This window comes from Mauremys mutica, chromosome 2 (genome assembly GCF_020497125.1).
Source record: "Mauremys mutica isolate MM-2020 ecotype Southern chromosome 2, ASM2049712v1, whole genome shotgun sequence".
Lineage (NCBI taxonomy): Eukaryota > Metazoa > Chordata > Testudines > Geoemydidae > Mauremys > Mauremys mutica.
Window position 1 is genome coordinate 89,145,677 of NC_059073.1, and position 24,438 is coordinate 89,170,114.

General features: G+C 42.5%; 1 long non-coding RNA gene across 1 annotated transcript; it reads left to right on the forward strand.

Moving 5' to 3' along the window:
- The first annotated feature begins 274 nt into the window (after positions 1 to 274).
- LOC123362659 lies at positions 275 to 23,204 on the forward strand. Its single transcript, XR_006576509.1, has 3 exons — positions 275 to 358; positions 6,145 to 6,290; positions 22,548 to 23,204. It is a non-coding gene; the product is annotated as an uncharacterized LOC123362659 (long non-coding RNA).
- Positions 23,205 to 24,438: the final 1,234 nt, after the last annotated feature.

Consider the following 24,438-nt stretch of genomic DNA (forward strand, 5'->3'; position numbering starts at 1 on the left):
AGGAACAAGACAATCTTTCCTTATGTTTCTTAAAAGTTGTTAAAAATTAACCTGCTCCTGTTGATTCTCCCACAGCTTAAAGCCCAATTCTCTGCAGGCGTAAATGAGTTAACTCTGTTGTAGTCATTGGAGCTGTGCCCATTTACACTCGAAGAAAATGTGGTGTACAGTCTCGCTGCAATAACTTCTCTTGTTGTAATATTACAGATTGGGTATTATTAAATTCAGGTGTCTAAGGAAACTGAGGATGAGGTGGTCTCTCCACATCACCATAGAAGCTTCCTGGGTCTTCCAGACAGAACAATGGAAAAGCAGCTGCCTTCAACACCAAGGCTACTTCCTAGTACAAGAAAGGAAGGTTCACAGCTCTTCTTTAGTTTTGATTAAACATTTATGAGAATCCTCCATACTTCGTATTATACTGTACTATTTCACTGCTGGGTCCTAATTATTGTGCATTCTTCTTGTTCAAACTCTCTCCTTAGCCATTTCCCCCAAACTGAGGGATTTTTAGAGAAACAGATATAGGAAACTAAATGTAGTGAGAAGTATTGCTTGCATTTACTCTTTTCCTCTGTTTTTTATAATAAATTACAGGAATATTTAATTTAATTGCAGAAAACAGAAAAAAACACCATCTCAATACTAGTAAGGAACATCTGTGCAGGGAGATGGGGTCACTTTCTTTTCGGAAGTCTAAGGGTATGTCTACACTACCAGAGTAGTTCGATTCTACTTAAATCGAATTTGTGGAACCGATATTACAAAGTCGAACGTGTGTATCCACACTAAGGACAGTAATTCGACTTTGTGAGTCCACACTAATGGGGCAAGCGTCGACACTGGAAGCGGTGCACTGTGGGCAGCTATCCCACAGTTCCCGCAGTCCCCGCTGCCCATTGGAATTCTGGGTCAAGCCCCCAATGCCTGCTGGGGGAAAAAATGTGTCGAGGGTGGTTTTGGGTAACTGTCGTCATTCAACCATCACTTCCGCCCTCCCTCCCTGAAAGCGCCGGCGGGCAATCAGTTCACGCACTTTTCTGGTGAGTGACAGCGCGGACGCCACAGCACTGAGAGCATGGAGCCTGCTGTGATCATCGCTGCAGTTATGGCCGTTGTCAACTCCTCGCACCTTATCGTCCACCTTTTTCACATTCAGATGCTGAGAAATCGGGTGAGGAGGCTACGGCAGCGCGGTGAGGACATGAAGTCTGAGAGTGGCACAGACCTCTCACAAAGCACGGGACCTCGCGCCATGGACATCATGGTGGCAATGGGTCATGTTCATGCTGTGGAACGGCGATTCTGGGCCCGGGAAACAAGCATGGACTGGTGGGACCGCATAGTGCTGCAGGTCTGGGATGAATCACAGTGGCTGCGAAACTTTAGGATGCGTAGGGAACTTTCCTTGAACTGTGTGAGTTGCTGTCTCCTGCCCTGAAGCGCAAGGACATCCGGATGCGAGCAGCCCTGACTGTGCAGAAGCGAGTGGCCATCGCCCTCTGGAAACTTGCAACGCCAGACAGCTACCGGTCAGTAGCGAACCACTTTGGCATGGGCAAATCTACCGTGGGGGTTGCTGTGATGCAAGTAGCCAACGCAATCATTGAGCTACTGCTCTCAAAGGTAGTGACCCTGGGAAACGTTCAGGTCATCATAGATGGCTTCGCCACAATGGGATTCCCAAACTGCGGTGGGGCTATAGATGGAACTCACATCCCTATCCTGGGACCGGACCACCAGGCCAGCCAGTATATTAACCGAAAGGGCTACTTTCCAATGGTGCTGCAAGCACTGGTGGACCGTAGGGTACGTTTTACCAACATCAACGTCGGATGGCCAGGCAAGGTTCATGACGCGCGTGTTTTCATGAACTCTGGTCTGTTTAGACGCCTGCAGGAAGGTATTTTCTTCCCGGACCACAAAATAACTGTTGGGGATTTGGAGATGCCTATAGTGATCTTTGGGGACCCAGCCTACCCGCTAATGCCCTGGCTCATGAAGCCCTATACAGGCGCCATGGACAGTGGCAAAGAACTCTTCAACTACCGGCTGAGCAAGTGCAGAATGGTGGTGGAGTGTGCTTTCGGACGTCTCAAGGGGAGATGACTCGTTCAGATCTCAACGAAACCAATATCCCCATTGTTAATGCAGCTTGCTGTGTGCTTCACAATCTCTGTGAGAGCAAGGGGGAGACCTTTATGGCGGGATGGGAGGTTGAGGCAAATAGCCTGGCTGCTGATTATGCCCAGCCAGACAGCCGTGCGATTAGAAGAGCCCAGCGGGAAGTGCTGTGCATCCGGGAGGCTTTGAAAGCTAGGTTCCTCAGGGAGCAGGGTAACCTGTGACTATTAAGTTTGTTTAAGAGAAGCTGAACCTGCCCCCATTTCTTTACCCAGTTACTGTTGACTATCCTCTGCAGTTACATACCCCGTTCATCCCGTTCCCCCCCTTCCAACACACGTTTAAAAATAAAATACATGGAACTTTGTTAATTAACACCGTTTTCTTTATTACTGATTTTGCGGTAAAGGGACGCAGACTGTGGTGGGTAGCGGATGTAGTGATGTAAAGACTTCTAAACTCGAGGAATGACAGGCTCCTGCTCCTAGAGTGATCTGCAGTGGCGGACTGGTTGTTTCAACGGAGCCTGCCACCCCTCCTTTTCGGGACTCTGTGTGTGGGGGCTATGTGACTTTGTGGCGGGGGAGGATGGTTACAGATCCCCTGCTGCGTGGCTCTGTGATCCAGTATAAGGACCGCTGCATAAGATCTCTAAGCGCCCTCCCCCGCCACAAAGTCACATAGCCCCCCCACACACAGAACATGGAAACCACCTCCCAGATTGACCAGGGTGCCTAGTGACTGCACTGTGTGTGTGACCTGCTGCTGAACCTGCCGCCGTGTCTGTACCCTGGTAAAGGTGACTGTCCTGTCCAATTACCAACGCCCTTCCCCCCCTTCAAACACAGTCTCCTCTAAAAGAACATGACGGAAACAGTAATTAACAGAAAAGTATTTTTTATTATCAACTACACAGTTAGGGGATGAAACTGGGACGGGGGCTTGGGTGAGGCGGGAAGGAAAGGATTTATCAAAATTTTGGGAATGAGAGCCTTCTTGTACTTGAGCACTCTGCAGGGGTGTAGTGACAGTTTTCACGGCCCCTGCTGCCCCACCTTCTTGGTACTTTGGGTGAGGGGGGTATGGGACTTTGTGGTGGGGGAGGGCGGTTGCAGATGCACTGCAGTGGGGCTCTGTCCTCCTGCCTCCGGTCCTGCAGAACATCCACAAGGTGCCGGAGCATGTCCGTTTGCTCCCTCATTAGTCCAAGCAGCGTTTGAGTCGCCTGCTGGTCTTCCTGCCGCCACCTGTCCTCCCGTTCGCTGTGTGAGCGCTGGTACTGTGAAATGTTCTCCCTCCACTTGGTCTGCTGGGCCGCCTCTGCTGGGGAGCAGCCCATAAGTTCTGAGAACATCTCGTCCCGTGTCCTTTTCTTTCGCCGCCTAATCTGCGCCAGCCTCTGTGAGGGGGATGCCGGGGTAGGTCGGGAGACAGCCGCAGCTGTGTGATGGGAAAAAGGGAGTGAATTCCTTACAAAGATACATTTTTGCGAACAATGAACATAGTCTAGTCTGTCTCTGTGAACAAGACCATGCACAGCACCTATCTCATGCGCACTCAGGACAAGGTCAACTTTTCGGCCTTCGCATTCAGTGCCTGGGGCCTTTCAGTGGAGATCAGACAAGCGGGGCAGGACAGCAGAATTCGTGTTGCAGGCAGACATGGTAAGCCGCAGACTTTTGGCTGCTTAAAACTTAATTTATAGCAGTGCCCTCCTTTCACGGTCAAAGCAATGCTCCTAGCGTTGGCCAGTTCCTGCTGCCGGCAATCCGGAAAGCATGGACTCTGCCCCTGTCCCACCCCCTCGCGGCTGTCCCCGGGAAAGATCCCTGTATGCTGCCCCTGTCCCGCCTCCACCGCATGGCTGTAAACCGCCGGTTACAGTTATGTAAAGGAACAGGCAAGCAGTCCCAATCCTAACATTCCCCTAATTCAAAGCAGGTCACCATGAGCGACATCACCCTGATGAGGATCACTGCCACAGATAAAGACTGCATGCAGCGTGAAAGCCAGCAAAAACCAGGGCCCTATGCCGCCATGCTCTGCGAGGCAATGATACCCGAGTATCTGATGATAGCCTGGCGCGGAAGAGTGTGCTACCACGGAGGACCCAATAAGGCCGCTCTCCCCAGGAACCTCATGCAGAGGATTTTCGATTACCTCCAGGAGAGCTTCGTGGAGATCTCCGAAGAGGATTTCTGTTCTATCCATGTTCATATTGACCTTCTTTTCGCATAGTTAATATTCCTGTTCTGTTAAAAATAAATGTTTACATGTTTAAAGCACTTACCGACTGATCCTTCCCCTGATTCAGGGTCCGGGTTAACGGCTGGGGAGGGTTGGTAGGGGATCTCCGTGAGGGTGATGAAGAGATCCTGGCTGTCGGGGAAATCAGCGTTGTAAGCGCTTTCGACTGCCTCGTCCTCCTCATCTCCTTCCTCATCTTCTCCGTCCGCGAACATCTCCGAGGAACCGTCCGTTGACACTATCCCATTGTCAGAGTCCACGGTCAGTGGTGGGGTAGTGGTGGCGGCCGCACCTAGAATGGAATGCAGTGCCTCGTAGAAGCGGCATGTCTGGGGCTGGGATCCGGAGCGTCCGTTTGCCGCTTTGGTCTTCTGGTAGCCTTGTCTCAGCTCCTTGATTTTCACGCGGCACTGCGTTGCATCCTGGCTGTATCCTCTGTCTGTCATGGCTTTGGAGATCTTCTCGTAGATCTTCGCATTCCGTTTTTCGGAGCGCAGCTCCGAAAGCACAGACTCATCGCCCCACACAGCGATCAGATCCAAGACTTCCCGATCAGTCCATGCTGGGGCCCTCTTTCTATTCTGAGATTGCATGGACACCTCTGCTGGAGAGATCTGCATCGTTGCCGGTGCTGTTGAGCTCGCCACGATGTCCAAACAGGAAATGAGATTCAAACTGGCCAGACAGGAAAAGGAATTCAAATTTTCCCGGGGCTTTTCCTGTGTGGCTGGTCACAGCATCCGAGCTCGGACTGCTGTCCAGAGCGTCAACAGAGTGGTGCACTGTGGGATAGCTCCCGGAGCTATTAGCGTCGAATTCCATCCACACCTACCCTAATTCGACATGGCCATGTCGAATTTAGCGCTACTCCCCTCGTCGGGGAGGAGTACAGAAATCGATTTTAAGAGCCCTTTATGTCGACAAAAAAGGCTTCGTTGTGTGGACGGGTGCAGGGTTAATTTGATTTAACGCTGCTAAATTCGACATAACCTCCTAGTGTAGACCAGACCTAAGGCTGCCCCAAGTCTAGCTACAATCAGGGATAAGCCTGAGCCACAAAAATTGCCTCTGGAAAAGAACTTCCCTGAAATTGAGTGCTTGCTTTTCAGATCTTGGGTGTTTACTTATTGTTCAGAGCTGAGAGGTTGGTTAAATCACAATGCACTTCTGCTCAAGTGTCCATCAGAACTGATGATTCAGTGATCACAAATTCACTATTTTTCTTTTTTGAAGTAGTCTAGACATTTTGCTTGGTTAGGCTTTGAAAGATGAAGATGGCAAATCAGGAGTATTCTGTATATCTGCTTTTCACAGGGTACATTTCCAGTCCTGATTACAGTTTTCTTTAGAATAAGTGAAAATGGGTCTATTCACTCCAGTGGAACAAAGTTGTTTTTTCTCCAATTACATTCCCTTCTAAAGAAAAAGTCTGTCTCAGTTACACTGGGTATCAGAATTTCCATCAAGACATAAAATAGTATGTAATTATTTTTTTCACTTGCAGATCAGCCTTTGACAGACATGCCTGAAGGCAAAATTAGATTCAGCTGCTATAAGATTTTTAAGGACACGAAATCTATAAACAAAGTATACAAGTGCAAATTACTATTTCAATAGATCACAGCAGTTTAAAAGATTTTTCTTTTATTTGAAAAGAATGAAACAAGTAAATTAAACACTAAACAGAGGAATTGTGAGCATGTTTTATTTGTTACAGACAAAGCTGGACAGATATTTAATAAAACTTCTTATTTGACTTTATTTTTCTCTTAGGAACATTTTCAGAATGAAAGAATATGTCCTACACTTTCAACAGGTGTAATTCAGCATTACTTTGAAGTCAAAGGAGCTGCACTGATTTACCATGGTGAAGGATGTGGCCCTATGCAAACAAGGAAAGGACAAGAAACAATAGTAGGGTAAGAAACAATGACTTCTTCGGAGTTGCCAATGAATAAAAAGTATCTAGAATGGAAACGTTTGTAGCTTTTTAATATTAAAACTAAATTGAAACAATATAGAAGCACTGAGCTAAATTCTCTGTTGCTGTAAAGGGTTACAGCTCCATTGCCGTGAATCGGCCTGTCCCCATTTACATCGGCAGATTACGGTATCATAGATTATTAGTGTTGGAAGGGACCTCAAGAGATCATCTAGTCCAACACCCTGCTCTTGTAAGCTTAACACATATTCTGTAAGCTTTGTCAGATCAGATAAATTTCAAATTCCCCAGTGAGGTTAATAATTTATATCTCTAGGTAGGATATTTAAAGAGTTCGTGGTTTAGTCTTTTCAGTTCTCAAGAGAAGAAATACACTAGATGAAATCAGTACTCAGAAGTATTTAATTGGTGCTAACATGTGAAACTCCAGATCACCTAATATAAAGATAATGCTTTTCACACAGGCAGATACCTTCTGTGACACATCACTGGCCTTACCCAATCTATAAAGCACCTTAAACTGCTCTGTTCTGGAAAGTTAATGCAAGGATCCAGATATGCAATCTATTTATCTTGTTCAGTTTCATTTACCCAACGACGTTAGTTAAGAAATACAAATCCAAGCTAAAGAAGTACACCTCTACCCTGGTATAACGCTGTCCTCGGGAGCCAAAAAATCTTACTGCGTTATAGGTGAAACTGTGTTATATCGAACTTGCTTTGATCCACTGGAGTGCGCAGCCCCCACCCCCACCCGAGCACTGCTTTACCGCGTTATATCCGAATTTGTGTTATATCGGGTCACATTATATTGGGGTATAGGTGTACAGTCCAAAGGGGGAAAGAGCCACACATTTATCACCACTTGGGGCTAAATTCTGCCATTTAATCACAGCACTGCACTGAAGGGGAGGTGGAACTGCATCTTACAGGGAGGAGTTTGGGGAGTGACTGTGCCCCATAAGCCCTTCCTGAGCTCCCCAGTGCACAGGGGATCCTAGGGGATAGTGCAGCCTGCTCCCCATAGTGTGCTCAGCAGGAGGAGCAGGCTGGTGTGCAGAGGTAAGGACCATGACTGTGCCTTGTTGTGCACCCCCAGAGCAAAACAGAAGGACATGTCCTCTTTTTCATTTTGTTGATGAAAGGACTGCAAAGATCTCTAGCCCTTGTGCAGATGACCAAGGGTGAGGAAAGCGGTGGGGGGGAGGAGGATGGGGGGAAGTGGATGGCTCCTTGTACCCTTCTGCTCACCCAGTGCAACTGCATAAAGGCCAATAATGACATGATCCATTAGTATCTGAAGTTTGTACTCTCTTCTCCATATGCATATGTAACTTCCATTGATATTAGTATAGAGTTATATGCATGCCTCAAGGAAACAATAGACCCCCCCTACCCCGTGGACAGCACACTTCCTGCGGCCATCACAGCAGCTTTCTAAACCTCCTTTGAGGATGACATCGGTGTGCTCAGAGCCTTTTGTCCTATGAAATTTTGTAAAGCAGCACGAATAATGACCTCTTCTTTCATCTGCCCCTTCACTTTGTCATGCTTGATCTTGAATTAGTATCCAGTATGTAATGATTTTGTGTAAATTATCCAAAAGCAAAGGTTTTGCTTTGAACACTCAAATGTTTAAAGCCTTAAAATCTTCTTTTTATTCATTTTTAAATCAGCTACAGTGAAAGCAGGTTTATCAGATTTTCTCAATGAAAACCAGAAATAGTAAAAGCATCAAAGTTATTGACTTAAGATTGAGTCATATGAATCATCATCCTATATGTGACTGTTGCAGTTCGATATTTTGCAATAAAAATAAAGTGCTGTAGCAAAACTGTCAAGACAATATTATATCTGCACTACCTTATCTTGTCCGACACTTTAAGTTTTAACTACAGTCATATAACCGTGAGGAAAATATAATAAACATCTGAAAGAGTGGAGTCTCGTCTAGAGACATGACTATTCAAAATGCAGCACAAGCAAACTACCTCCTGTGGATTATGATAATATATACATCCTAATTTTAGTATATTTGTTTATTAGTTAAATCCAAATATATTGTACCCGTAGTGCCAACAAACCTGTGTATTAAAAAAATTGAGCAACATATTACTTTGATAAAATTTCTTAGCCTTACAATGCAGGACTGGTAATTAATACTAATTGGGTAATTTTAAAATTGAAACATCTGGTTATGTTACAGTTCTAAAACACTTTTGAGGCTGATACTAAGTTCACACAAAGTCACACTGATAATTCTTAGTGATTAACCAATTTCAGCTTTAGCAAACATTACTTCTTAATATTTCAGCTGAGCTGTGTCCTGTTTACCTCAATTTACTGTGAATGAATTGGCTTCTGCAATTAGCAAGTCCCTTAAATCCACAAATACCCCCAAACATACAGTGTCTGGTGGATTTCATGATGGAACTTACTAGAGAGGTGCTATATCAATGAACAAGGAACTCCTTTTGGGCCCACTGTAACCTTTATGTGAGTTGGTCTCTGTCCCACAAGCTGAAAGATCCGCAATCACTTCTGCTCCAGGACCCATGTCACTCCAAGGACTGTGGCATCCTCTTCTGGACACAGCCCTCCAACTGTGCCACACTCTTTGCTCCCCCCCATCTGGGGAACAGTGTCAGAGTCGGTCAGTCCAGCCACTTCCTCAATGGCAAGTGGGGTGGGAGGGGACCAGGCCCACCCACTACTCCAGGTCCCAGCCCAGGGACCCTGTAGATGGCCGCCACTTGCTGCATCCCCTCCAATTCAGTTCATTTCCCTGGACCATTTTCCCATGGCCTCCAGTACCTTCTTCGTCCTTACCTCAGGGCTTCAGCCTGCCAGTTTAGCGGCTAGCCTAAAGCTCTCTCTAGCTTCCACAATCCCTACTAGCAGCATTGTCCTGAGTGCTGGCACTCCTTCCTCCTGCTAGGAGCTTGGTCTTCTCTCCTCAAGCTCCAGGCAGCTAGCTACTGAAGCTACTCTGCAGCCCTGCTTATATGGGCCAGCCCAGCACTGATTGGCTGTTCCTCACAGCCCCTCTCTAATTGTCTGCCTCTATTAACTCTTTATGGGCCAGTGTGAAGCAGATGCCCCATCACAGCCTCCTATATCTTGTCAGTGGGGACAGACTTCCTCTCCATTTCCTGGCCCTCTTTTAGGGAGCTGAGGCAGGGGGCTTGGGTCTCCTATGTCTGGAACAGTGAAGAGCTGATTCCACTGTACAATTTGTTGCTGGATACTCTCAGATATAATTGAATCAAGTTGCGGCCTAATTAACCACATCCATGGCTTCCTGTCTTTCTTCTGGCATGGATGAACAATGAGTACTAGGCAGTTTCCAAGGAAGTTAGTGGAAACATCCCAATAGAAATAAGATATTTTCATCCATTTTACTAATGACACCTGTTTTATTTAATGCCAGACATGATATAAAATTGAAAAATATAGTAGGAGAAAGAGCTTCCTCCTTAGATTTTGTTAAATGTCTATTAGAATTGAAGTCCCAATCAAAGTGAGAACACACAGTCTGATTTTTTTTAAGACACTAACGGTACATCTACACAGCAATTAAACACCCATGGCTAGCCCAGGCCAGCTGACACAGGCTTGTGCAGCTCAGGCTGTGGGGCTGTAAAATTGCTGTGTAGACATTCAGGCTCAGGCTGGAGCCTGAACTTTGGGACCCCATGAGTAGGCGAGCATCCCAGAGCCTGGGCTCCAGCCCAGGCCTGAATATCTACATTTCAATTGAATAGCCCCACAACCCAAGCTCCCCAAGCCTGAGTCAGCTGACACAGGCCAACCATGTGTGTTTTACTGCAGTGTAGTCATACCCTTACTAACAAGTGTGGAGCAGTTGGATTACTAATGGTAGTAGTCTCATGATAGTATTACTTTTGAGTATCTGGTGGAGATGGAAGTGACAGCTTTAGCCTGTTATATCAAGAGCATTGTAGGCAATATGAAGTAGAAAGCAATGCACACATCTACCACTTAACTTATTTCCATTCTTGTAAGGTTTTGGGTGGATGCTGCACTTCCTGCCATTACCTTAACTTCCATTAAATGTATTTTTTGTTGGCTGAAAGATATATGAAGGTGAAGTTGAAACACAATCTTCAAACCAGGAATTTATAAATACTGTGCTAATGTTTTCTCATGAAGTGGAATTATCCAGAAGATAATTGAGCTCTGCTGCATCAATACAGAAAGTCCATAAATAAACCTCTAAAATTATATACAAGACAAAGGAGCAACACAACATAGAAGTGATGTGCTTCCAGTAGTTTAGCAAGAGAAAGGCAATATATTTATCAAGTAATAAAGTACACTGTGCTTGAAAAATGTACATTTTGTTCCTGAAAACTATATGGACTACCTCGTTGGTATAAGTGTTCAAGTTTTATCATTTTGAAATGGTGGAAGGAGACCTTTTTAAGGGGCTTCAGCCAGTGGTATCTTCTCTTGAGCAGTATGTATAGGGAGCAGTTGGGAAAGTTTAGGAGGCATGGGATGTAATGGTTTCAGTGTGCTAATGACATCTATCATGCATGCGTGAGCATGTGTGCGCTCTTGCTCTCATCCTAATTTGCCAGTGTTGTTGAATGTCTTAGTGAGTGAATGACTGAGATTGGGGCATGGATGACAGTAGACTCAATGTACACAAGACATAGGTGAGACAGGTAGTTTGAGAGAAGTTGTATCAAAAATTATATCTGCCTCTTTATATTGCAAGTGCTTTCCAGCAACTTGTTGCTAGAGCTCTCCATCTGGAGGTATTTTTATATCCTCATCTCCTGCTAGATGTTCAGTATCTAGAAAGGCTCTTTACCATCTCTGTCAGGCCAGGAGAATATGAACGTTTTTTTCAGAAGCAGGAAGGCCTTGCTACTTTCAAGCATACTTCTGTCATTTTAATATTTCACGATTGGGGAGCCTTATGTGGCACTAAATCATAAATCAATCCAGAAACTGAAGCTAGTGCAAAATGCAGCAACTCATTTATTAAGAATGGTATCTTGCCACAACACCAGTACTCTGCAAGGTCAGTGTGACCCCACCCAAGTGGAGGAGTCTGTCTGCACAGATCAGACTGCAGGATCAGGGCCATAGTTTGCAATGTGCTTTGTAGCACTTTGAAATGAACAGTGCTACATAAACATATCTTAAATCTAGAATAAGGTGGATATTGAAGTATTGCAAGTTCAGCAAAGGAAAAAAGTAATCAGTAGAAGTTGTAAGAAAATACTGTTAACCATAACAAGACTATCCTGGTGTTTCTTAAGATGATTTCACTATCACTAAAATGTATTGAAATGCTATGCGTTGCTATGTGGTGGAGGTATTAAAAAGGTTGTTATGGACACTTACCAAACCAGGTTTGCTCTTATCAATTTCTTCCTGCATCTCCTCTTTTGTCACTTCAGTCTTTCATAGTACATCATCTTTGTTACCTAAAAAGAATAGGTTCAGGTTAGATATGTTTCCAACAACCTGTGTGGTGAACACTGATGCAAATAATTCATTTAGCTTCTCTAGCTATAGTTTCCTTATCCTTGATTGTTTGCTTTATTCCCTGGTTTGCTTTATTCCACTGATATTCTCTCAGAGGCTTCCTGATATACTTAAAGAATTTCTTGTTATTTGGTTTTATGCCTTTGACTACATACTGTTCAAAATTCCTCTTAGTCTTGCTAGTTTCCCATTATTTTATTGTGAATATGATATTGAAATAACTGTAGTGCCATAATCTATAACATTGTAATGGGCCGTCATGTGCAATGATTCCTCTAATGGTTCAGGTTTGAAATGAAATAATTTTCCTAGCATAAACATATCATCATAGCATTGTAATAGAAACCTCTAGTGGTCTCCTTAGTCTTGAACTGAAACCATTACACCAATCCAAATCTCACAAATGACCTTCCAATGCCTTTGGAAAGGAAGCTGTGACAGGCTTCAATTGAAATAATGTTGCCAATGCATATTCATTGTCTCACATTGTACCAATATCATAATAGGGTCTCCATAAAGTTAAACTGATGTTCTCGTGAGATTATTGCTATGATGTGAACGCCCCTCTGAAGTGAGGAAAGAGTCAGCATTGCATGAAAGTTATAAATATAACTATTCTCCAAGGTTGAACATCAAAGTGGGTCTTGCTGTAATAGTTTTTTTTAAAACTTTACACTATATGCATATTAAGCAAATATTAAACTCACCTTGACCTCCTTTCACACACAATCGGATTTGGAAAAATATCCAGATGGCTAATGTGGTTCCTATTTGAATTACTAACACGCTGCTTTAGACTTTCTGTCAATAAAAATTTAGAGCCAACTCTTCTTTGAGTGATGCAGGAGTAACTGTCCTTAACTATTTTTTGTTTAAAAAAAAATCCTTACCAAAAACTGTTTTGCTGTTACATAAGGCATGAATAAAACAATATAAAATTCCCCCCTCATTATAAACAAATTGTCATATTAGATGCATTATTTAAGTAGAACATAAATATTGATAAAAAGAACGAGGAGTACTTGTGGCGCCTTAGAGACTAACAAATTTATTTGAGCATAAGCTTTCATGGGCTAAAACCCACCTCATTGGCACAAGTACTCCTCGTTCTTTTAGCTGATACAGACTAACACAGCTACCACTCTAAATATTGGTGACAGTTACACTTAACTGAAATGTACTATTTTTGTATTTAAAAAAAAGTAATGCTTGAGTGTGGCTTAAAATTAAATGTAAACTTCACTGAACACAAGGAATTCCTTGCATTCCAGCAACAGTAGAGAGTTAAGTTTTGTCATGTAGGCACAAATAGAGAGAATAAAAACCACTCAGGAAATTAAACACTTTTTGTAAAGCACAATTCTGTCCAATTAAATAGAGGATGGTGACAGAAGCTTTTGCCATTAATCCACAAAGACCTTCCTTTGTAAAACTGAACTCTCTGTGACCTTCACAGAAAGAAACCATGTTAGTACAGTTTATAATTGTGAAATGCTACAACTGCTGTGCATTAACTTTGAAACCTGAAAGCCTGAAAAGATTTAAAGACAAACTGTGCAGCAGCAACTGAATAATTTTATTGTTGCTTTTTGGTGAATGACAGAATAATACTCTTTAGTGGGGGCAGAGGGCAAAGAGTTTTTTTAAGGTTGTAAAATGTTTCATATTGCATGTTATAACTGGCAGTGTATACTGTTCATTGTATACTTGGAACATTAAAGCCCAGGAGACGACTACACTGCTCATCAGCCTGTCCTTGTCCCTTCTTTGTGAGGCTGTCAGAGAAGTCTACTGAAATGTAGTATTACTGTTTCCAAAGGGCAAAGCAGGAGTCTCAACTAATTCTGATAATTCCAGTGTAATTCATCAGCAAAAACCTATTGGTTGCATGCTGGGGAGTATCAAGCTGAACATTGATCTAGACTTAATTCTTATTGAGGGATAAAGGTGATATTAGGTGACACCCAAATTAAAATAAGTACATCTGCTAATGTAGTCCATTACATTTTACTTTACTGTTAACTTTTATCTTTTACTTCCACAAGGGCTGTTTTTTAATCTCTCTTAAACTGTGTACTGTGAATCCACCTGTATTACAGTCTAAGTTCATTTCAACATGCATCCCTTCTGAGGAATGTTAGACTAAACAACTTACAATCTTCTTTAAATTCCTAAGTAAAATTGTGGGTCTGACAAGTTTCCTGCCAAATGTCACTATTTGCTAACAGTGCTTTTAGTCCCACTTTCTCATAAGAACATAAGAACATAAGAAAGGCCGTACCGGGTCAGACCAAAGGTCCATCTAGCCCAGTATCTGTCTACCGACAGTGGCCAATGCCAGGTGCCCCTGAGGAAGTGAACCTAACAGGCAATGATCAAGTGATCTCTCTCCTGCCATCCATCTCCATCCTCTGACGAACAGAGGCTAGGGACACCATTCTTACCCATCCTGGCTAATAGCCATTTATGGACTTAGCCACCATGAATTTATCCAGTCCCCTTTTAAACATTGTTATAGTCCTAGCCTTCACAACCTCCTCAGGTAAGGAGTTCCACAAGTTGACTGTGCGCTGCGTGAAGAAGAACTTCCTTTTATTTGTTTTAAACCTGCTGCCTATTAATTTCATTTGGTGACCCCTAGTTCTTGTATTATGGGAATAAGTAAATAACTTTTCCTTATCCACTTTCTCAACATCACTCATGATTTTATATACCTCTATCATGTCCCCCCTTAGTCTTCTCTTTTCCAAACTGAAGAGTCCTAGCCTCTTTAATCTTTCCTCATATGGGACCCTCTCTAAACCCCTAATCATTTTAGTTGCTCTTTTCTGAACCTTTTCTAGTGCTAGAATATCTTTTTTGAGGTGAGGAGACCACATCTGAACACGGTATTCGAGATGTGGGCGTACCATGGATTTATATAAGGGCAATAATATATTCTCAGTCTTATTCTCTATCCCCTTTTTAATGATTCCTAACATCCTGTTTGCTTTTTTGACCGCCTCTGCACACTGCGTGGACATCTTCAGAGAACTATCCACGATAACTCCAAGATCTTTTTCCTGACTCGTTGTAGCTAAATTAGCCCCCATCATGTTGTATGTATAGTTGGGGTTATTTTTTCCAATGTGCATTACTTTACATTTATCCACATTAAATTTCATTTGCCATTTTGTTGCCCAATCACTTAGTTTTGTGAGATCTTTTTGAAGTTCTTCACAATCTGCTTTGGTCTTAACTGTCTTGAGTAGTTTAGTATCATCTGCAAACTTTGCCACCTCACTGTTTACCCCTTTCTCCAGATCATTTATGAATAAATTGAATAGGATTGGTCCGAGGACTGACCCTTGGGGAACACCACTAGTTACCCCTCTCCATTCTGAGAATTTACCATTAATTCCTACCCTTTGTTCCCTGTCCTTTAACCAGTTCTCAATCCATGAAAGGACCTTTCTTTTTATCCCATGACAGCTTAATTTACGTAAGAGCCTTTGGTGAGGGACCTTGTCAAAGGCTTTCTGGAAATCTAAGTACACTATGTCCACCGGATCCCCCTTGTCCACATGTTTGCATATTGTCTACTAAGGCCCTGACCCTGGAATTAGATCACTAATGTAGACCCTTGTATCCACAGAGAGCCAATGGGCCTCCGTGGGGGCAAAGGAGTTTACACTAACAGATCTGATTGCAGAATCAGGGACTGTAAACTGTTTGTGAGCATGGGCATTATCTTCTTAACAGTCTGAAACAGACTTGCAAACAGTTAGTGCTATACAAATAATGAATCATAAAGAAGAGGGTAATCATTTAAAATTGTTTTTATATATATATTGACTTGTCTTCCTTATATTATCACCAGTAGTTTATTGCAATTCTATCACCATCCAAACTGTCACCTGAATTAATTCTTCTTTTCTCCTGACTTTCAGGTATATTTTTCTTTGGCAGAATATTACAATTAAATGTTCTCTGTGACTATATAATCAAAGCTTAGGTCTAAACTAAAACCAGAAAATTTGCACTGAAATGCAGTTTCACCGACATTACTCCAGCTATTCTTTGACATGTTCAGTTTCTGAGGGGTGACATTTCCCGTTCTATTTTTTCTCTCTCGGTGGGGAAGAGTGTTTCCTCCTTGATCACATCTTTGAGAGAACTGATAACATTGTGGGTAGGATCGCCTTGACAAAATGTCACATACTCCACACTTCCTCACATGCTGCCCTCATTCATAAGCAACACGCCTTGTCAATACCCATAAAGCTGGCACCTTATCCTCTTTTAAATGCCTACTCAAACCACACCTCTGCCAGGAGGCCTAGAAATCACTGCTACCTAGATTGGCCTTGGTGAGCTGACACATCTGCTTTTCTGCTTAACTCTCTTTACTTTATTACCTCAGTTTCCCACCCGTCCCCACTCTTTTGTCTTTGGGGATGTCTGCATGTGAGCTGGGAGGTGTGATTCCCAGCTCGACTAGACACATCTGCACTAGCTCTGCTCAAGCTAGCGCTTAAAAATAGCCATCTGGCTGAGGCATTACGGGCGGCAGCTTGGGCTGACTGCCTGATTATACCCTCAAGGCGTTGGGCAGGGTTGTATTCGGGGCAGCTAGCCCAAGTGGCTCACCATGCAGCCACAGGCACACGGCTATTTTTAGTTGCTAGCTTGAGCAGAGCTAATGCGGGTACATCTACGCAAGTGGAAATCACGCTTCCCTGCTCAACTGTAGACATACTTTTTGTCCTCCTGTTGCATCCTGTTGGTCATGAACACTGTGAACTCTCTGGCTAGAGATAGTCTTTTTTTTGTTTTATTTCTGTTCAATGCCTAGAATGATGGGACCTGACTCTTGATTGGGGTCCTAAGAACTACCACACTACGAATAATTTAATATTTTCATTCATTGTTATTTATTTGTTATCACTAACTGTCAGAGGGATTAAACCTTGTACACTACGGCTGCTATGGGAGGAGACTGATGAGTGCTTTTTCTGAGTAATTTATTGATGTTCTCACAGTTAAGCAAGTTGCCACCTCTGAAATTTCTCAGGCTGCTGTTTTTCCACTCTATATAACTGCTTCTCCTACCCATCCCCTTGGAAGGCATCCACATCTTTCTAGTAATTAGTAAAGTTACATCTTTATACATTTTTATGTCAATATAAAGAGCTGATTTCCATACAATATTGTCAATTCATTCCCCTCATCTTTCCTTCCCCTACTTCAATAGCTGTCCTAATGTGTGGAGACTAAAAAGGATCTAGTGATGAGGTCTTCTCTGTAGAAATTATGATAGCAGGGAAGGGTTCTCATCCAAACATACTTAGGACATCGGAGGCCCCCTTTTTAAAAGTTTTCAAAATATTATAAAAGATTCTGCTTATGAAATTTTTTTATTAATGCAAGAAAAGCTTTCAACAGTGTATCTTTTGTGTGTCTGGCTTTCAAAAGGACCATATCTATGAGGAACTATCTCCCTTGAGGCCATGCCATCCTCCTAGGACTCCTCTGTTAACAGCATTTGAAAGCTGCTCTTCTTAGCTCTGGTAGGAGGTTTTCTCCCTTGGAAATGGCTAACATATCCTCACTGAATCTGAACTACTAATAATTGTTTTGTTTCATATGAAAAAGGAGCTTGGGGGATGTTTGGTTTAAAAAAATGTGCAGCATTTACAGGAACCTTCTCAATCACAGTGTTTCCAGTAAAACACTACAAAGGAGTTTAATATCACACCACCCTTTTCCTCCCTTAAATTCAAGAAACAACTGGTAGCTAGACAGAGCATGTAACTGTATGAATTAATTGTCTATATATGTCAGGCTATAATATGTGTCTTTTTATTCATTACTAGTCCTAATACCTACTTATGTTGTTCAAAAATGAGGTAAAAATTAATCCAGGAAACTGTAATTCTTACAAATTATATAAAAAACTACGCCTCAGGAAAACTACAACCCATCAGGTAGTAGTAATCTGCTGGGAAACAAAACATAGTTCAAATGGCAAATCTAACAGAACCTCTGGGTTTACTGGAATGAGATAAATAAGGTGGTTTGACCATATGCCATACGATTTAAAACACAGGTTTAAAACTAACAAAAGGAAGTACTACTTCATACAATGCACAGTCAGGCTGGGGTACTCATGGTCATGGGACTTTGTGAAGGTCCAAAGTATAATGGGGTTAAAAAAAGAATTAGATAAATTCATGGAGGATAAGTCCATCAATGGCTATTAGCCAAGATAGTCAGGGATGCAACCCTATTCTCCGGGTTCTCTAGATCTCCAACTGCAAGAATCTGCGACTGGATGACAGGGGATGGATCAGTCAAAATTGCCCTGTTTTGTTCATTTCCTCTGAAGCATCTGGCACTGGCCACTGGCGGAACACAAGATACTGGGCTACACAGACCATTGGTCTGACCCAGTGTGCCATTCTTATGTTCTGATACAGTATTAAAAAGGCAAGATCAGTATATGATCCCTCAGAACTGTTAAGTCAGACCTCAGGTATACTTTACACCTTAGAGCCACTCTTTGTCCTTTCTCCTCCCTCCTGCTGATACCCACACCTTTCTTTTAAAGTAGTATCTGCATAGATCATTCTAAAATCAGTATGTACAACTTTGCCTTTGTCATTTGGGTTTATACTCCAACTGTCCTCCATCCACAAGGCTTGGAGGGGAGTGCCACTATCCCAAACTCCGTGCAGAAACCAACTCTAATACTAAGCCCCACCCACCTGAGATGCTAAAATTGCTCACTGTTCTGTACATGTTGTCAATCTTCCTCTTATGATCACTCCTTTTCTTTCCAGCATTCTCTGGGTCAGCTGAGCATTGTCCTTATTCTTTCTTGCATCTCTGCTCTGTCATGAGATAGCTACTAATATGGACTCAGTTATCAGAGTTCATACCCGTTTGCAGTGAAGGGACAGTTCAGACCTCTCAGAGCCTCTGTTTCTGGCTTTTGTCAGACATTACTGCACTTCTGTTTTGCACTTGTTTCACATTCTGAAGGTTATATTCACTACTATCAGGGTAGTACTATCTAAAGGGTTTGGGATCTTTTTCCGTGAAAGCCTTGATCTTGGAAAACAACATCACCACCTCCAAAGAGAACATATCAGTTCCCCAAGCCACCATAATCTTGTCCAATTCAACCTCTAATATTCAAACAATCAGACCAAACTAAACCTCTTTATGAATTGTAATCCTTCTTAATAAATGTAATTACCTATTAAGCTTGACTCCTGATGAGACTTCTGGATCTTGGTGCCGGTCCATCCAAGTGGCCATCACCCCAAGAAGACTTGCCTCTAGTTGCTCTTTAAATAGCATGTAACATGGGAGCAGGGTTATGCCTTGCAGGTTTATCACCTCAATTCATATTGACACCGGTAATATGTAAGGAAAAAAGTCATGATGGTTTTGCATGTCTGAGCTTTCCACAAGCTCTGAGCACAGAGCATTGCTTCCATCCCTCACTGTAGACCATTTTTTGACAGATATGTCCGCTTGTATCACATACCATCTGTATTCAGGGGTGCTGGAATAATTTGTGTAGTGGGGGTGCTGAGAGCCATTGAACCAAACTATAAACACTATATATAATGGAAACCACTTCCAGCCAAGGGGTGGAGGAGCATCTCCATACCCCTAGTTCCAGCACCTATGTCTGTATTCCCACTATCAAACACCTTCTCACAATGTGGCAGACTCTCATAGCCGATCCTTGGGCTGTGCTCTCATAAGACAAGCAAGGTTGTGACTGATCACTTCTGTAGGTAACTTCCGAAATGCTACAGAAAGTGTTAGTGATTCGTTAGGAGGGACTCTCCTCTCAGAGATAGTACTGAACCATTGTCCAAGTTGGTTGAGAGCAGGCACTGAGGTGCTGTAGGTGCTAAATTTTAGCTAGAACATAAGGTCAAAGTCTTAAGTATAGCATCTTATTTAAGCCATTTTTTCAGTTTAAAATATGTGTAGAGCTTAGTGAAGCTCATCCTTAGTATATATTGGATACGGGCTTATCTTCCTTCTTACAGTAACTCAGTCTCTTATTCAGTCTCCAAAACCTGAAACAATACGTTATATTGAAGATTATTTGAATTTTTAAATGTGTATTTATAGATTTTTTTTTATAATGTGCCCTAAGAGGGATCATTCTTGATATTCATAGGGGCATGGAAATAAGAGAAATAAGAGACCATATTTGCAAGGAGGGTTAGATAAATTGGGGCTAAGAATCAGATAAGGCCCTTAGAAATCATTGCTCAGACCATTGCACTTTCTAATCTACATAAATGACTTACACACAGGGACCAACCAGAAACTAGTTATATGTACTAGTATGCACACTGTAATTGAAATAATAGTGAACATATAGTAAGTAACTCATTTGATTCATTGGGCTATGGATTTCTTTTAAGCAAGCTAAATTAGAAATGAAATATGCTGGTAAATATAAAATAACAGTGAAAGTAAAAAATAAAACAGAAACAAACTGAGAATTGCCAACAGTAGAAATATATGCAGTAAAAATAAGGCTGACTGAGAAGTAGGATATGTTTTTTATAAGAAAAACTACTTAAAGCATATTAAAATGTGGAGACAAAGGTTTAATTGTAGTCTCACTTAATAACCTAGAGATGATAAATGTCCCAGTCCTGAGAGGATGAGTATCTCCTATAAGGTACCAAGCACCTTTAACTCCAAGTTAATGGGAAATGAGGGTATTCAGGACCTTACAGGGATCAGGTTTATAGGATTGGGCCTGATTCATTTACATGGACATTGTTCTAAATATAACACATGGAAAGATAAAGGTTGGTTCCTGGATTGAATAGGTATGACTGAGGGAGACAGGTTAAAGTATTAATGTTCATAACCTAACAAAAAAGAGGATTGGAATGAAGTATATAAAATCTTACATGACACAAATGTCAACTGAAATTATTGTAACTGGCTCACTGGGTATGCAGTAATAGAAACATGCTGAACGTAAAGAGCAGCAGAAGGCATTTTCACAGAAAAATCTCAGTTGGAGAATGATCTGTTAGAAAGGGTTGTTGGAGCAAAATCAGGTGGCAGTGGTGGATTAAATCTACATTTCTACTCCTTTACCTTAAATGAATAACTTTAGAGCATTCACTTGAGTTCATGGTGAGACAGCTGTGTGGGTTTCTATATTTTGACTATTAGATTAGTGCTAATTTGCTTTGTGCTATCCTGTTGTGTTTGAGTGCCTTGAGTTCCAGAAAAAGACCAGCTGTGTCAAACTTGATTACAGAAGAACCAGGACCAAGTTGTCAAAAGCGAGTAGTGATTTTGGTTGCCTCCATTTTTGGGTGCCCAACTTGTAAAAGGGGCCTAATTTTCAGAGGATGGAAGCTTAGCACTTTCTGAAAACCAGCTCCTTTCGTCTATCTAAAGTTGGGAACTCAAAACTAAGGCCCTGAGCCTCACAAGATTCTTGCAAATCTTCAACCTGTTCAATATTCAAAAGGATTCTTGTTAGTATATTGATTTTGAAGAGTACTGTTACATAGATATTGGACACCAGTTCCTTCAAGGAAAAGGAGAAAATCTCCCCTTTCTCTCTCCTACAGCTGTTTAAGACAACACAGTTATCTCGTTTATTTTTTAGAATAAAACAGTTGGGGCCATTCCACAGTTCAGTTTTAAGGGGAAAGCTTGCATGTGGTGTACAAACAGGATGTCTCGCCTGGCAGCGTAAAGATGACAAGGTTTAGCCTGATCTCTGCAAGTAGTGATTAACACAACTGTGACTGACAGCTGAGAGCCTCTGGCCCTGGTTCCTGCAAGGCTGCTTGGCCTCATTTTCCCCAAATGCAGCTGCAGTGACTAGCTATACATCAAGAGCCTCTCTCTCAGACATCTCAACTCTAGAATGTATATGGCTTTAAAAATGTAGGAGTCAGCTCATGAAATAGTTCTAGTGTTTGCCACTAATGTGATATGCCCATATTGGTCTGCCCTGTCTTCAGGCAGGCTACCACATTTTGAACCAAATGGAGTTTCTGGGTGACAGTCATGCTCTTGGTTGGCCCAAAGTACAATAGTCAACACATGCATAGGCCCATGCATACACCAGCATTCACTGGAGGGAATACCAGCAGAAGATGTATTCTTTCCTCTTATCGCTTGGATACCTCTCAGTTCTGCTAATATTATGAAAGATTTTGAACTTAGTATCTACTGGGTAGCAATCAAGTACCTGCGGGCATCCTAGCTTTCAACAAGGAAGCTACCTAAGGGCAGCATGTGCATGACAGGTCTGAGCTAGGATAGTGCCTCCATTGCAACTTAGCTTGTGGTTGCTGCCATGTTGTTGGTTTTTTTAATTGCATATCAGCATGGTTTATATAGGTGACCTTGTGAACTGTATCTGTTTGAAAATTGATATCATTATGTGGAGTTCATTCTTCTGGACTGCTGAGGGGAGAGGCACACTCTGCAAACCATGGGATATTTCCTACCTGAACATTTGTCTCCATTAAAGGCCCCAATTCAGCAAAGTACTTAAGCATATGCTTGGCTTTAAGCACATGAGTAGTACCATTGAGCACTGTGGAACTATTCACATGCTTAAAGTTAGGCACAGTTTTAATTTGCCTTCTGTAGTAAAATGTTTCTAAATTATCCAGTATCTGCTCTGAAGCATGTTCACTCTGGCCTCTTTTAGGTTCCTGGGGCTGTTGTGAGAGATGGAGGTGGTTCCCCCACTTAACTCATGGATCTGCCTGATGTTCTGAAAGTGTTTTGTGCCCTGAAATTGAGGGGATAGAAGGTGAGCCACCAACACTGGTAAAACTTCTCCAGCAGTGCTGCTACCAGACATCAGTACTCAGCATGTAGAGCTAATCCAGGAGATGGAGCTTTCAGAGAACCTGGCAGAAAGTAAAATCTGGTAAAAGATATATTCTGCTGAACCTACAAATTGTGAACCAACCATGTAAACTTGAGGGGATTAATGGGAACTCTAGGCTCCAAGAAATGTTTGGGCCAAGCACAAGCATGGGTTTATAGAGCTGACTGAGTCTGATAAAAACACGATACACGGGTAAAATCTTTCCTTTGCTCATCTATGAGAAGCTGAGTTGAACTTTGCTGTGTATTTGATTGATCCTGTTTTACTAGACACCAGCCATGATATAGTGTTATGTACGGGTGCTGTGGCTTTAAGAAACTAATGTCAAAAGTACTGCATAATGCCTGACTGAATTACTGCAATGACCCCTCCTGGGACTACACCTGACTACCATTTGGAAGTTCAATTATTACAGATTGGCAGCTGAATTGCTTATAGGTATTTCCTGCAGGGAATTTACCATGTGACACCTGTGGCCAAGAGACTGCACTGGCTGGTTTTTTTCTTTAGGGGTGTGATTCAAGGTGCTGATTTTCATCAGGGATTTTTATGTGGCAGCGCTTTGTGAATCACTTTGGGAGGCAGGCTCCCAAACGGCTAGATAGATGCAGCAGTGTGCATGCTCAGAGGCAGAAACATAGGTGTTTAGGGAACATATTACTGAAAAAATTGAGTTTATGCGCCTATTGGGTTCAACGGGAGTTCTGTGCATTGTAGTGGTCCCAAAACTGGGACTTAGACACCTAACTCATTTTTGGTGCATTCAGGTGTAAGTCTCTTCCACAGACTGATAATTATAGCTTTAAAGAACCAAACAGAAATGTTACAAGGACATGTCTACAACATGCAGCATCAGCATAATAAGCAAGCCATCCAGGTTCAAAACTGAGCTAAAACTAACTGAAAAAAGTTTGACTTAGTGTTGTTCAGTTCATTACTCTTGTTGGTTTATTTTAAAGGATAAGATAATGCAATGTTCCACAAGTATGCTGTAGCTTTAATAAATAGATGTCAGCAATGATATTGATAATGAGGCTTGCATAATAGTCATATATGGTATAGAACAGGGGTTCTCAACCTTTTTCTTTCTGAGGCCTCCCTCAACATGCTATAAAAACTCCAGGGCCTAGTATGAGGGGGAGGACTCAGAGCTCCGGGCCGGGGGTGGGCCCTTGGGCATTCCCTGCTCTGGCACTGCAACCAGTGCTCAGAGTTTCAGCCCACACTGAGGGGTGTCAGGGCTGGGGTTTCAGCCCCATGTCGAGGGACTTTGGGGCTCAGAGTTTCAGCCCCAGGGTCCTGAAGCCCCCCGAAAGGGCTCGTGGCCCCCTGGAACTATGGACCCCCTATTGAGAACCACTGGTATAGACATAGTTGGCTGAGTTATGATTAATAAAACTCACCAGTCTGGACAATTGCAAGGGTCCTCTGGTCTGGTTACATTTTTAATATATAAACACAAATATGACAGTGACTTCTATGTTTAACATGGTACTCACTTATTTCTTTGTGTGAATGAGCTTTAAAGTTAATGGCCTTTCAGAGGAGAGGCCCCTCTGACAGTACATGACAGCTCAAAACAACAATTGTTTGATTGTGATGAGCCACAGTGTTAATGGATGATCTAATTGTTATGGCCACCACAATGCAAGCAGAACTGAATGGTGATGGAACTACTCGAGACTTGGATCAGCAGGCCTACAAA